This window comes from Amphiprion ocellaris, chromosome 8 (genome assembly GCF_022539595.1).
Source record: "Amphiprion ocellaris isolate individual 3 ecotype Okinawa chromosome 8, ASM2253959v1, whole genome shotgun sequence".
NCBI classification, from domain to species: Eukaryota; Metazoa; Chordata; class Actinopteri; family Pomacentridae; genus Amphiprion; species Amphiprion ocellaris.
The window spans coordinates 33,310,464-33,323,579 of record NC_072773.1 but is presented as its reverse complement, the minus strand read 5'-3'; the positions used below and the strand labels follow the sequence as shown (position 1 = coordinate 33,323,579).

At 39.4% G+C, this 13,116-nt stretch overlaps 1 protein-coding gene across 2 annotated transcripts in view; it reads right to left on the bottom strand.

Annotated features, from left to right (window-relative positions):
- The window catches only part of samd11 (sterile alpha motif domain containing 11), a 112,397-nt gene extending 107,918 nt beyond the window's left edge, over positions 1–4,479 (bottom strand). For both annotated transcript variants that reach the window (XM_055012578.1, XM_055012579.1), the window contains exons 1-2: positions 4,426–4,479; positions 1,235–1,319 (exon numbers count right to left, since the gene is read on the bottom strand). The gene's annotated coding sequence lies outside the window, so the exon portion shown is untranslated. The remainder of the gene's footprint in view (positions 1–1,234; positions 1,320–4,425) is intronic.
- Positions 4,480–13,116: the final 8,637 nt, after the last annotated feature.

The window sequence follows — 13,116 nt, the reverse complement described above, 5'->3', positions numbered from 1 at the left end:
AATTACTATAATCCTCTCCTGGGCAAGGAGGTGAAATTTTCCGTTTCTGAAAAAAAAAAAACAAAAACCCAGCCATATATGAGTGTGAGGTGACCGCACTGAAATTCACCTCCCAAAGCCAGCTCAGGTCAGTTACAGTTAGTTTATAGCAAATGGACGTGGGTTTGTTCATGTATGTGTGTAAAAATACTTTCCTCACTTAACAAGACTGATTTTAAAAACTCCATTTGAGACAGCAGGAGTGATAGACTGGTTGAAGTGAGCTGCTTTAAGCTTTTGACTTGGATCCCTTCAATTGAAATCATGTTTAAGCTACACAATGTGGGTGGGAGAACTGAAACCAACTGCCAGTCAGAGTTCAGTACAGTTAAAACACTGTGTACAAGCTTGAATTTTATCCAGTATGGACACTCTAACTTAATTACATGCTGCTGCAATTAATTATGAAGCACAGTGACGATGGAGGTGATTAACAGTATTGAACATTTTTGGATTATTCACAGCTGAGACCTCCAATTATATGAGTTTATTTCTAATATAATAAATCACTAGCACCACCTGGTGTCTATAATACTGCTGTATTCCTCCAATCTACAATGAGGCGCAACAAGCTCCTCGACACTGAAAAGCTAAATATATGATTATAGCGCCATCTTGTGGAGACGAACAGACATCTAATCTGCAAGCTGTCGCCAAAATAATGCTCATTTTACTTTTAATGCAATTATCTGCCTGGTGGAGTTGAACAGAAAACAACTTATTTTAAATTATGAGAGAGAACTGCAATTATTATGGCTAAAATAACAAACATTTACAGTAGACTGAAACATTTAAATTCGACACTAAATATCCCAAAAAGGTGCTGCAAAGGTGCAGGTTGGACGAGCAGTAGTTGTAGTATTATCACATTTTACCTCTGAGCACAAACTATTGGACTGATACTGAATATTTTATGAGGAAAACAGCTAATCGACCAATACATGGTAGAGACATTAACCTTTGTTTTCAAAACAGCGAGGCAAACATTTCTGCTTTCTGACTACTGGCATGGCAGGAAAACAAGACATTTTTTTCCAATACTCATAAAAGCAGGAAAGTAAAAAGTAACACAGCTGTAAGAACAAATGTCTAAATATGTGTTGACTGAGAGGTACTAAGATTTGCGTCACAATAATCTGAAGACAGTCCTCGATATAGTCAAAAATTACAAGGAGGTCAGCAATTCTTTTCTTACTTTGATGGGCCACGTGTCAAAAGCTGCAGTTCCTTGAATGTCCACTTGAGGCTGACTCCATTAGTAATACAATCCCTACAGGCCCCTATGTTAAAAAGACAAACTTTACAGCAGAAACAAACATGTTGACAGTCCAGGACAAGCAAGAGTTTTGGTATCTGTAGCAGGGTTCCTGATTCATGGAAACTATACAGGGGTTGAATATTTATATAACTCACAACATAAACTGTTGGGTCATCACAGCTTCAATTCTCCAAGTTTTGAGCATTTTACTGGAAAATCCTTCTTTCCAAACACATTCCCTCATTTATTGTTTTGATGATGATGGATGAAGGGTTATGTTTAACATTTTGGCCCAAAATGTTTTAAAGGTGTTCAGTTGGGTTGAGATCTGATTTTATAATCATCAAACAATTCAGCGAACCCGCTAGCCTCATAGATAGGGACAACTTCAGGGTTATCTTTTATTGTCCCACCAGGGGAAATTTGTTCTACAGCAAAAGATCACATAATAACAGTACAAAACAGACAGCAACAACAATCACAGTTAAATGGAAATTCATACAAATATAAGTGTGTAAAGTCGACCTAGAACTGGCCGGTAAAATGTTCCCCAACAGCAAAACAGAGCTACCAGATCCTCTCACTTTCCTTTTACTTGTCACTCATCTGTACTTACTTGAATGTCTTCATTTTATCTATTTTATGCAGAGGTCCTTCTCTAATCTGGTTGACTTAATATTCTCTTTATTCATTTGGTATGGCCAAAAAGCTAGATTCAACACAACATTAACCCAAAGCCACAATTCTCTGAGAGACTTCCTGTCTTCTTCGTTATTAGCGGGCAGCCAACATGCATTTTCACTTTGGTTCATCTCTCCCAAACAGTCCTGATGCCAAATCCAAGCTAAATCTTTTCCTCTTCCACCACAAGTCCTGGCTTGTAGCCCTCTCCCTTTTACTCCATCACAACTCACATCAACTTCTAACAAAAAGTGGGCCCATCTCTCCTAGTTGATCCCTTTCTTAAAAAACTTGTTGCCTACCAGCTAAAAATGGACTGATGCTCCATTTCTGATACAGTGGCGCCTCCAAAATAGGGTCACAGTCATCTCTGAGATCTCACTGGTCACCCCATATTTGACAAGTGAAGTTTTTTTTGACTACAGCTCCTATGTACATTTCAAGAAATTGAACCATGGTGCCCTAGTGGAAGTAAAAGTATCATCAGATGGCAGCAACAGCTCATCATTAAACACAACAAACAGCACAAAAGATACCGATTTTATGAGGGAAGTGCAAACACAAACCCCAAAGTGAAAACAGAAGCTGAAGTTCAGTTTGCTGCTTCCAACTGTTTGTAGGAGTCTTTCCTCTGACTTGAATAAATAACTGCAGCAGGATCCATATGAACGTCGCCAAAGCAAGAGAGATTTACACACAACATAACACAACACAGCAATAACTTTACTAATTCCTTATAATAATACACTATTCTAGACATGGAGACAGGATTAATCAATATTAATGCTAATGAGACTGTGTACTTTTATTTACTTCAGACAGGGAAACTGTAGCACACAGAGTCTGTTTATAAGCTGCAGTTAAATCAGCCCTGATCTCCATCACAGCTGGATATTATTTTACTGCAAGAGCCTGATCTGCTTACTAAAGTCAAAATATATTTCAGTCATTTCTGTCGGGGAGATTTTTCTGTTTCATGGCAGGATATTTGCAGCAGTGACATAATGATGCGTAAGGATGCTTCCTAAAACCTACACATTGAACACAATCTCTCTAATTAATTAATTACTACGAAAATATGGCAACAGGTAACAATGAAAACTCCTTTAAATGGACCATAAGTGTAAATAAACTGGATGTTTTGCCTATGAGTGAACTTTTTACCCTTGAATACTTCAGAGTAACTTTTCTAAGCTGTTTTAAATTTTGGTCACTGTAATACCCAAAACTGTAGCTGTATCAGTCTATGCACACCGGATAATTAGTAACGTTAACTGTAAAAAAAGAAGCCAATGTGTATCTGTACATCTGGGTTACTCAGTTCCTATTGTTTTGTCTCTAACCCTCTGTTTTTTCACATTATTAAAAAAAGGTAAATAATACAATTAATAAAAAAAATAAAATCCATTAATAAAAAGATTTAATTTGATGGCAAGCATGCCAGAAAACAATAGTGGAATACTGTAACATTCAAAAACAGCATAACGGGGAAATTAGCAGCTGTAATTTTACTGGAAATTACCAGTTATTTAATTGGAAATATCTTTACAATTAGTACCATTTTACCCTTTATTTGATCCTTATCAGACATAATTTTTCCTATACATTTTCAGTGCATATACTGTATAAAAATTAAAAGGTAATAAAAGAATACATTTGTTTTTTGCTGATTTAAATACAGTAATAATAATAATAATAATTAATAATGTAAAGCAAAAATTACTATTTATAAGAACAAAAGTTTGCTCTGGATTTTGTTTTGCTTATTTTAGGGTTAGCATGTAAAAAAAAAATTCTGTAATTTAACAAAACAAGTACAATCTCTAAGATAACAGTGCATTGTTCAAAACATTACATCTAAACCCTGATAACAGCAATGCTTATTTTTTTAAATTACACAGCATACAATAAAACGTAATCCTTAGACTTAATGTCATTTTGGCTAGCAATACTTAGCATAGGAGGATTTAACATGGCTGCAGCGTTATACTATCATATTATGCATGTATTCTGAATCATGTTTGCAATGGGCCTGACACTTAAACCTACCTAAGATATACCAAATATATACAGTCTGTTATCTGTAACAATTATGGCTCATGGACTAGTCAAAAGCCAGTTCTAACTGTTGTAAAATTATTACATTTCATTTATTTGCAGTTGGAGATGCAGTTGCAAATAGAGTTTCACCTGTTGCCAGTTCGTAGCTACATGTGGTTTTGTTTTCACCGTGAGGACGGTCCTTCTTCGACCCTAATTAACAGTTTTCCCTAAACTCAATAAACACATTGTATTAAAAAAAAAAAAAAAAACCTCGGTACCTCTTTGTCTTAATTAAGAGACGTCACTCAGCTGGGTTGGAGCCCATAAACGTGAAGTCCGACCTGCAACAAGCTACCTGCCCGTTAAAACCCTTACCTGTATAATATAGAGAAGTTAAAACACACCTGACATGGACGGAAACCAGTTTCAAAGCTGAGACTTTCCTCCTGAGGTCACACTTCAAACACGTATTACATAATCCACTTAATTCGTCTTCAAATCGTTTCTTAAATTGTGACTTCCGCATCTGTCGGGGTGCTTCGCTCCTATTGGCTGAACCGGGCTACGTCACAGCGCACAGGTCAAAGGTTGTCAAAAGAGACCTTGATAATATACTCATCGAAAGCAAGATAGATAGCTAGATATCACCACAACTGGAAAAATTAATTTGACAAGAGGATGAGGCAGACAGAGAATGAAAATGATAGACGGACTGACATCATGGCTACACATGGAAAGGGCAACAGTCACAATTCAGAAGGCAAAAGATCGGATTAGATGGAGAGAAATGATCGCCTACGCTGAATGGTATGGCACTTAATTGTTTTAAATTTCATCCATTACATTTTTTTAACATATGGGAATAAGATAAGATAAGACTTTATTAATGCCACACTGGGGAAATTTGCAGTTGTACAGCAGCAAAGGGGATAATGCAAACATGTAGGGAACATCAACAGAAAACAAAAATAACATTAATACACTGTAAGGAAGGTCAACTTCATTACTAGCACGGAGTTCACATTCACGACATAAAACACACGACAATGACTGTTTAATTGATTTATTGAATGTGGTTTTGAGGCTGGCATGTGCTGCCATGTGCTGTGTGGTGGCTTCTCCTGTTAGCATTGGGTGAAAACCCTGGTGCTGGTGAGGCCTACAGGAAAGGAAATAATAGTTTAGCATAATGGTTAAGTGATTGACTTAACTTACAACTGGATGCCAGTTTGAAGTGGATCTGGGACATTGTTTTAAGAAGGTATCAAGTGAAAAGTGTGTTATCACTCACCTCTCTGTTGCCACCACAGGTGTTGCAGCCAAAAGAGTCCCTTTGGGCTGGAATATGTTTTTAAAGGTTATGGGAGGAACCAAGCGTAGGTGAGGAGAGGGAGAGAAGAAATCTCGTCAAGTGATGAAATAAATACATTGCTAGATGAGGATGTTGATAGTTACTTTTAGGAAATGGATATACAGTTTTAATGTTCGTTGTTACAGTTAAAATTAAAGACATTATATTTTTATGAAATTCCTGTGTTTGATTATTTTTGATTAACCCTTATGTTGGTAGGCCTGAGGGGTTGATTAGGGAGAGGCCTAAAAAACCCTGGCAGCTGAGAGAGAGGGAGGGTCACAACATGCCAGTCACCACCTTCTGCTGTTTGTGTATTTTTACTGTTACACTGATGAATAAATGCCAGGTTGACCTGCATCTGATCTCACCTCAAGCCTCCTCTCTTATCCAACCGTGAAACAGTCATCCTAACATACACCAATAAAAATACTGATTCTTCTATAAGTCGATATCCAGAGACTGCTTGGGGAAAATTCTTCTGGATGTGCAAAACAACAATCCTGCACATATCAATTATATAAGAAATATTGCACAGATTATCTCTACTGCACACTTCCTCCTTAAGCAGAAAAATATTGATGTTGCACAGATTCTTTACGTGTAGAAAAATAGTTATGTATTTGTTTTTCAAAACAGGCAGTTTATCTACAACAGAATGGACCTAATGAAAAAAGCAAGTATACCGGTAATGATAAAGGACAGACTGAGAGTGGAGTCATAGATCAGAAATCACAAGTCAGTAAGAAATCACACTTCTGCAACACAAGCACACTTCGCTAAATTAAACCTTTTTCTCACGATGAACAAGATTTTTAGCTTTCAGAAATGAAGCCTGTTTGCATGCTGCTTTCATATTTGTGCTCAGTCTAGTTGCCAGATGAAGTGTATCCCTATTGTCTAAATACAGGAGGATTTTGATGATTGTGGGTAAATTATAGCACAAAATAAGTCTGAAGATGTATTTCAAATGCTACCTTTTGTTTTGAATTACAATTACAGCATATTATTCTACTCAAATTGCACCAAAAGAGGTATGTGAATTGCACACTTCAGCTGCACATAGATAGTCTTTGCATGTGGATTCCTTACATTGAGACTCGTGTGTATTGCTACATATTCTACATTACTCAATGCTCAAGTATTTTTAATGAGGAACCTGCATTAAACCACATATTACCCTTGTGCCAAAACACGAAAACACAAAGGAGTCGTTTTGCAGAAACTTTCTAAACAAGAATAAACTTTATTTCTAGACAAATAATAAACTAGCTAACAGACTGAAGACTTTCCCTGATGAGAAAAAGTTTAATATGACTGGGATTATTCTGAAAGTGTGGAGCTGCACGGTCCTCAGAGGAGTTCCATTAAAATCCACTAACAAACCTCACACTAAAGCAGCAGGAGGTCATTCAAGAGCTTGAGAAAAGAAACAACAATGCTATTTGCAAGTTTTTATGCTCTGTGTGACTCAAAATCTGAACTAATTTTGCTCTCTGCAGTCAGGGATAGTGGTCTGGCGCCCTCTTCTGGTCAGACAGTCCAACGTCAGGCAGCAACAACAGGACAGCTCAGACATCTGAGATCAGAACTGGCTGCAAAACATTTCCTGCAATGAGGCATTTGAGATTGAGATGGTGGAAATTGGTTGCACATGAGTAAGTTCTTTTATTTACCTCTGTAAGGACAATCTTTGAAAACAGAGACTGTGAGTGTGACAAACTGTTCATGTGCAACAGGAAGTTTTAAATGACAAACAACATTTTTGTGTTAAAAAAGCATCAACAAAACAAAACAGTGACAGGCTCAATTTGCTATAAAGAGATATAATTTATTGTCTTTGATGGCAGTCAGATTATACAACAGCACTAACTTGTTTATTTGTATGTTTCCGCATTAAAATGCACTTTAGCTTCTCATGCTGCTTTGATGACAAAACAACAGCTGCACACTGACATCTCCTAATGTTTGACATCTCCTCACTTTTGTGCTCAAATGATTTTATATTTACATTAGAGAGCTGTGATTCAAATCTGAGTATTTAGAGAAGGCACATGTAAGTCTGTAAGCCTGATATTTACCAAAGACTGTGATCTTTTATGTCGTAGTTTTAGTAAAGAAATGAATAAAAAATAGTTATTTAGTAAAAAGCTATCACAAATTATTTCATGGCTGTTTAAAAGCCGTTTCTGACCAAACCAAAGATATAATGTGTAATTATTTACTAAAAATATAGTTTGCATCAATGTCATTCACTCAGTCTGTGCTCAATTGTTCCTCATTGGAGGCTGGATGTTGTCATTACTTCAAATATCAGCTAATGAACTTTTAAAAATAGATAGTTACTCGAGGATCTCGGTACACACAGAAACACACAAACAGTAATGATGCTGACGCCAGCATTAACTGGTAATACAGATGGTTTTAGTTTTATTCTCATTTAGTCTCAGTGGACCTTCAGTTATTAAATGGACAATAAAAATGTATTAGCGATTTGATCATTTATTGCAGTAAATTAGAAAATGTACTGATTTTACAGTCTTTTACAGGGACAACATTTTCCTGTTATGAACAAACACTAGATCTCTGTGACTGTGGCAGTGAGAAGGCCAAAATTAATTAACCAAATCTAAAAAACACATTAATCCTAAAATGTATTGCATCCAAAAGTCTGCAGCCTCAACATTTACTTCAGCAACTTTTGCTAAAACTGCAGTTCCCAGCTGTTTTTTTAAAATAATGCAGCATTTTTAATAGTCAGTATATTTGTGAGACATTTATCCAGATTTACATTGTTGGTAATAAGCAGTGGACTCAAGGCTGAGTAGTGCAGACAGGATATTAGGAAGTACTGAAAGATAGATTTTGCAATATAAAATAAACAGTAGGAGCTAATATAAGCTTGGTTTGTTTATTCAATTGTTAAGAACTTTCTTTGGTTTGGAATTTAGTTGGATAAAAATACTACTGGACTCCTAGACTTTTTGTCAAGTTCACTCTTCACTTGTCATTACGGTTCTTAAAGGTGGTAGACTGAGGTCAGTGTTTAACAATGTAAAAGTACTTGTGATAGAGAGATTGATTGAACTGATTGACGACCTACATTTTATTAAACTGATACATTAACATTTTCTTGTCTGGAGGTGGTGTCCCTGATTAAAACCAAAGGCATAGCATTATTTTAAATATGTTTGTCAGTTTTTATTCCTGTTACTTCACTTTATCTCACCACCTTCACACACACATCACACCCTGCAAATTCACACACAATGCACTATGCAGCAGTTTTTGATTTCATGTTATACAGTATGGCAGCGCAATAAAGTAGCATCTTGTTTTGTGACGTGGTTGGTCGCTCGCTTGGTTGCTTGGTGGGTTGTTTGGTTGTTTGGTTTCTTGGTTGCTTGCTTGGTTGGCCTGTCAGTCAGTTGCTTGGTCAGTCGGTCAGTTGGTCGTTCGTTTGGCTGGTTACATGGTTGGTCGGTTGCTTTCTTTCTTTTCACGTTTGTTTCTTCAGTCAGTCAGTTGGTTGGTGGGTTAGTTGGTCAGTCGGTTGTTTTTTTGGTTGGTTGCATGGTTGTTTAATTGGTTGCCTGGTTAGATGCTTGGTTAGTTGGTCGGTTGCTTGCTTGTTTGCTTCATTGCTTGCTTGGTCAGCTGGTTGTTTGGTCGGTCAGTCGGTCGGTCGGTTGGTTGCTTGCTTAGTTGCTTGGTTAGTGTGGGGGCGAGAGGCTCACAGACAAACAAAGCGTGACGGCTGCACTCAGCCAAGTGGAGACAAGGTCAGCCATGATGAGAGCTACGAGCAACACTGGTGGAGATTACACATGATAAGGCTTTGCTCACCCAGTGGCCTCTCGCTCGGTCTCATTTTCCCTTTGCTCCCCTTCACATGCCGCCTTCTCATATTGCTCAGTCACAATGTCAAGTGTTTACCATTTTAGTTTGCTCCACTAAAAGCCATTTGGTTTGTTCAAACATTTCTGCTTCTCTGCAGCGCAGCCAGTGCAAGGACATTTTCTCCCGTAATGAGGGCAAGCAGGCGATGCAAGAGACTGCTTCTGCTGCCTACTTTTATTCATATTACACTCGGGGACGCGCACACACAAAGACACGAGAAGCAGCTTCTTGATGCAGAGACCTTTTACGGTACTGTTCCAAGCAGAGACAGTTAGCAAACCTGCCACACTTCACTCCCACACAGTCACTGAGCTGTTTCTGTCAGCAGTGAGTGGGAGAACATGGCACCGCAGCGTGTTTGCTAACAGTTAGGAAACCCAGCAAAACACACACAACACACACACTGCACAAACACAACCTTATCACTGTTTACACATATTGCCTGTTGAAGCTCATGTATGCACAGAGTAACTGTGCAAACTGCAATAAAACTTACATCAGCCTGTGTGTGTCCCGAACAGCTGGTGATTGTGTGAGTAACCAGACTGCATGGGGCCTGATATATGTGCAGCAGAGACATTTGTGCCATCTGCAAGATTTTTATGTGAACATGAAATATTGTGGGAAATATTTAAAGCTGAATAATAAAAGGAACCAGTTTCTGCCTTATTCAAGCAAAGCAAAATCAGCACCTGAGAATCAAGAATGGCATATTTGCTAGAGTTAATTAGTTTTGGGCTAATAATCTGATCATATTTGCTGGCAGTGATAGAGCACTTTGCCAAATCAAATAAAAAAGCAGAAAATTTTAAGTTCATCTTCCTGGCAACAAAAACAAGAAAATTAATTTAATTTTGCTTTTTGAAATAGAAAAACCTGAGTAAAACTCTAGTTTAATGCCGCTAATTTGGTGAGCTCACCATTTAGAAAACTGTTTGCATGTTCTAAACTTTTCCACACTGAGACATGTAAGTGTTTTTTCCACTAGAGGACACTCTGCACCACTTTCTATCCAAATGGCATCATGAAGCACATTGAAAGCAGATGTGTTGGAGGGGTTACAGCGCTCCCTGAAGAGGGCGGCCTTGTCAAGTGCCTTTAAAGAACCTTTGAAATACACCCTCTTCTGCTTTTGCTTCATGAATTAACACCCACTGTACAGCCTGGTGCAGTGAAAAGAAAGCAAACGCTGCTTTGAAAGCAAACATGCACCCCAAACATCTAAAAGCAACATCTCTCTTTTGTAGAAAATGATCAAAAACACTCATAATAGGAAACCAAACCCAGAATAGTGCGTTAACAAAAAAGCCAATCAAATAAAGTGAACGAGCACAAGCTGTAAAACAGTTTAATGGCTGACTGCAGCCCCTGTGGCAGCCCTGCGTTCAGCTCAGGCGGTTGTAGTTCGTGTGGTGTGCTCGCTGCTCTTTGTTCTAACCAGAGCATATGCCACAAGCCCTCACTGCTTTTCCTCAACAGCTGCTAAGCCCATTAAATCTGCAGCCAGCCACCGGAGTGGAGGGTGCACAGGGAGGGAGGAGGGCTCCACTAAGCCGTGCACTGTTCCACCATAACCCCAGGGGCTGCTCCACAAAAATGTTCAACATGAAAATAGATAATCGGGGATGAGCGGTGTGCGTCCCGCTCGATGTGTTTGCAAGAGAAAACTGTTCATCTAAAGCCACATCAAATTTGCTTTAATTCTGATTATTAAAACAGAAATTCTGACATGCGTTTAGATCTTAGGATGCCTATCTGGAAAGTGGAAAAAAAAAGGAAATGCAGTCAGTCTATTCTACAAGGTGCCTTTAAAGGAAAATTTATGAGCAGTGGTGGTGATTACCCAGCATCTATTCAGCATCATTTAGTAAACTAACTCTGCCTGTTTGCTCTGCAGTCCTGTGCCTCAGGCTCCGGAGCTCAATGGCTCCCAGTGCTTCTATTTGCTGTGCTGCAGGATATCACAACACTATTCATTTCCAAGCTTCACATCACCTCATTAAACTGACCTGTCCCTCTGCACAGTATTAAAAACAGCTTTATGGGGACTTTCCTTTCTCAAAAAAAAAAAAGGTACAGTATAGCTCTTCTATTTTGTCTCTGTGCGGCTCATTTCGAGGCTCAGTGATCTGCCTGGATTTGCTTCACACCTCCATCTCCAGGGGGCTTCAGTTTGTCCATAACCTCACTGCTCTCAGCTGGTGAAAAGCTCCACAGCCCAGGGATTAACCGCATCCTCTGATTAGGCGCCCACTACTGCACCCAAAGGAGAGTTTTAGACTCAGAAATCACAAACACCGGCTGAATCAGAAGGCTCTGAAGATGCAGCATTAATTTGTGTCATGACAGAGATATTAACTAAACAGTTACATGCAGTTTTATAATACGGTCAGACTAACAGCTACAGTGCATATGTGGCACGCTGACCCCGTTAGTGTTCATACTACTGTGTTACCAGGTCAGATACTGAGCCCTGGATCTCTCATAAATCCATATTATCTGTAAAGCTACTATATAGCTGCAGTAATCTGTGGTTAAAACAGACATACCAGCCTGCAAATGGACAAATTACTCATTAATGCAGGATTTTATGACAACCAGTCATAAATAAGTCATAAAAATACAAAATTAGATGCTACATTTAGGAGGTAAACATCAAATTCTGCACTATAAACAAGAAAAAAAATGACAGTATTCATAATTTAGATATAGGGACAAAATGCATTATTGAGATTATATATTATATTTTTCTTTATGGTTGAGTGTAAAATGCAGCTGTCTGTTTGCATCCCTTGTGAGACTTTATCGGTGTAACGTGGCCAATTTGCAGCCTTCGCACTTATACATTGAAATGGAACATAAAAAATTGCAGCACAGATATGTCCATTTGCTTTAAGCCATTTTAGCTCACAGCCTTATTATCTTGTGAAATGGAGCAGAGAGCATGTGGTACGGGTGAAGCAATAGGCAGAAAGAAACCAGGCCTCGGAGTAAAATATGTGATGGCGGAGGTGCTGGAGATGGCCTATTACTGCTGAGTCTTCTCCGAGATGCTGTTTTCATCCAAGATAAATTGTACTCTGGAGCAGGGACAAATATTGTGCTCGCCGCCTCTTCCTCTGAAAGCCAAGGTGAGTGAGGAGGGCCCAGGGCAGAATGCATTTAAACATCTTCTTCTGCCATCTCCTTGGTGGCGCTTGTCCTCAGGGCCTTGAAAGCCGCCCGCCGGTGAGTTTATCTGCCAGCCGGCCCACAGTGGCAGCGCACACTTTCCTATCCCGTGGACCTGCACTGAAGATTAATTACACAGCAGAGGTGAGGGGGAAAACCAAAGGCAAATCCATCTGTGTCAGGGCAAGTGGACAGCCCCACAGCGTGGTGGGTGAAACCTCTGGCAGTGCCATCTATCACACGGACGGCCATTACACAAACACAAGGTCAGGCTGCTCCCTGTCCCCACGACACAGCACGGCGGCCCCAGTTGCACCTCACAGCCCCTGATTTGGCCCACGGACCACCTTTCGCTTCTACTTCTAGTCCTTAGAACAACAGGAGGCGAGGCTAACCGGTCCCCACACTGCAGGGAAAGACGGTGCTGGGCGACTCGGAGGTAGCAGGCGACTGACAGCACACAGACTGATGATAGCTGAGGAAATTGCTGAGGAGTAGAAGCCATTTACTGCCTGTGATTTATTTAGCTTTGGCACTGTTGCTACCCTAAGACAGGAAGGCTTTATAAAGCCACCACAGCAAGTGTGACAGGCCAGGGTCGGGCCCTGGTTATCTGCACGATGGGAGGCTATGCGAAGCTGCTGACCTGCAGCATTTCAGGTCAGCCAGTTAA